The 2747-nt window shown below is 39.6% G+C and overlaps 1 pseudogene across 1 annotated transcript; it reads left to right on the forward strand.

The window, feature by feature from the left end:
* Positions 1-2175: 2175 nt before the first annotated feature.
* On the forward strand, positions 2176-2440 carry LOC307104033 (small nuclear ribonucleoprotein F-like; annotated as a pseudogene). Its single transcript has one exon. The product of its transcript is annotated as a small nuclear ribonucleoprotein F-like (transcript).
* Positions 2441-2747: the final 307 nt, after the last annotated feature.

Consider the following 2747-nt stretch of genomic DNA (forward strand, 5'->3'; position numbering starts at 1 on the left):
TTGTGAGAAGATAAGTTTCTGTTGTTTAGGCTACCCACTCTGTGCTATTTTGTTATGGAAGCTCTAGCAGACTAATACATTTGCATTCAGATATTCACACACACTCAAAAAATGTAAGAATGTTCCTAGCAATACTCTTGAGAAAAATCAAAACCTAGAAACACCCCAGATGTCCACCAAGTGTAGAGTGTACAAATTGTAGCAATGTATACAATCCTATATAGTAAAATGCTAATATGCAAATTGACCAAATGGTGGAATGACCTGTCACTATTATGTGCACTGACCACCAGGGGGCAGACACTCAATGCAAGAGCTGCCCCCTGGTGGTCAGTGTGCTCCCACATGGGGAGCGCTGCTCAGCCAGAAGCTGGGCTCATGGCTGGTGAGCACAGTAGCGGTGGCAGGAGCCTCTCCCACCTCTGCGGCAGCACTAAGGACCCCTCTGGGGATGTCCGACTGCCAGCTTAGGCCCACTCCCCTAAGCTGGCAGACAGACATTCCCCGAGAGGTCCTGGACTGTAAGAGGTCGCAGGCCGGGCTGAGGGATACTCCCCACCCCAGTACATGAATGTCGTGCACCAGGCCTCTAGTAGAATATAATTAGACAGTAAAGATCAGTAAGTTACAGCTAGACGTAGGAACTTGAATCATATAAACATAATGTTGAGCAAAAGAAACCAAGCAGAAGAGAATCTATATTGACTGATCCTATTCATATAAAGTTCTGGCAAATCAGTCAAAATGAATCTGTGGTGTTAGGAATCAGGAAAGTGTTTAACCTCGGGGGCAGTAATAGGAAGTGAGTGCCAGGGGTTTTTCTAAGATGTGTGTAATACTCTGATTCCCAATTTCAGTGAGTGCTAGTTACATGGAGATGTTTGTTTTGTGAAAAATCACTATTATTTATGCAGTTTTTTGTTATAGTTCAATGACAATTAGTAAGTGTAGGTCTGGGATTCAAACCCTGGCTATCTAGCTCCAAATCTCTTGATATTCCATTATATTGCTGAATAGTTTTATATTCCAATCATGTCAGGTACTCTTAGATGTCTGTGTACAGTCTTTCATAATCTATAGTGACAACTCATATCATTAAAGATCTTCTAGAATTTTACTCAAACAAAATAGCTCCCTGTAATAAGATTCTCTTCACTAAAGCCCCCCTGTAGTTTTACTATCAGAACATTTTTGTTCTCACCAGTTCAGAGAGCAAATATCTGCCATAGTCATTGTTTCCTCCCATGAAGCTCAGAAGCAGGAAGGGCTTTTGCCTCTCACAAAAAGCCCTGCATGCTTACACTGACTTAAAGTTTCCCATGCTGAGTCATCCTGGGAATGTCACAGAGTGCATGGTTGTAAAGGGACTGTTTTAAGAAGAAGAAATAGAAAGAGAGGAACATAGGTATAAAAACAAATTGCAATACATAAGTACCTATCAATAATAACCTTAAGTGTAAATGGATTAAATGCTACTATCAAAAGACATAGCAGAGCTGAATAAATAAAATAAAAAACCATAATCCATATATATGCTGTCTACAAGAGACCCAACTCAGAACAAAAGGTACACACTGGTGAAAGTGAAAGAATGGGAAAAAATATGCTGTGCAAATGGAAACAAAACAAAACAAAAAAGCAAGCTGGGGTAGCAATACTTATATCGAACAGAATAGACTTCAAAACAAGAGATAAATGAGGTCACTACATAATACTAACGGGATCAAACCAACAAGAGGTAAACATATATGCACTAAACATAGGAGCACCTAAATACATAAAGAAGATCTTGGTGGACTTCAAGGGAGACATTCATAGAAATATCGTCATCGAGGGGTTTTTAACACCACACTGTCATCAATGATTAAATGCTTCCAGACAAAAAATCAACAAGAAAACAGCTACTTTAAACAACACACAAGATCAGATCGATTTAATTGATATTTACAGTACATTTTGTCCCAAAGCAGCAGACTATACATTCTTCTCAAGTGTACATGAAATATTCTCAAAGACCACATGTTAGGACACAAAACAAGTCTCTATAAATTCAAAAATATTAAAATCACTCTCTTAAAGCACCTTGGTCTGGGCTGTGTGGTAGGCGCTTCAGGCACAAGGGGCAGACGAGAGCTGGGTAGGTGGCGAGTAGCCTACAGCATTTTTCTTGTCATCATGACGTGTTTGCCCCTCAATCCCAAACCTTACCTCAATGGATTAACAGGAAAGCCAGTAATGATGAAACTTAAATGGGAGGATAGAAGACAAAGGCTACCTGGCATCTGTAGATAGCTATATGAATATGCAATTTGCAAACACAGAAGAACACATAGATGGAGCCTTGTCTGGACACCTGCGTGAAGGTTTAATAAGGTATAGTAATGCTCTTTATAGCAGGGATGTTGAAGAAGAGGAAGAAGATAAAAAATTTAGAGAATAGCATCTTTTGTGGGGAATTTTTTAAATATATATTTTTAGACAATAAAAATTTGTTTTATCAACTTGAAAAAAAAAGAACATTGAAATCACATCAAGCATCTTCTCGGATTACAATGGCATGAAACTAGAAATCAACTACAACAAAAAATCTCAAAAACATTCACTTTATAAGGTCTGGCTGGTGTTGCTCAGTGGTTGAGTGTCGACCTATGAATCAAGAGGTCACTGTTAAATTCTCGGTCAGGGCATATGCCCAGGTTGTGGGCTTGATCCCCAGTGGAGGGTATGCAGGAGGCAGCCGATCCACG

The sequence above is a fragment of the Cnephaeus nilssonii genome (genome assembly GCF_951640355.1).
Source record: "Cnephaeus nilssonii genome assembly, chromosome: 8".
Classification (NCBI taxonomy): domain Eukaryota; kingdom Metazoa; phylum Chordata; class Mammalia; order Chiroptera; family Vespertilionidae; genus Cnephaeus; species Cnephaeus nilssonii.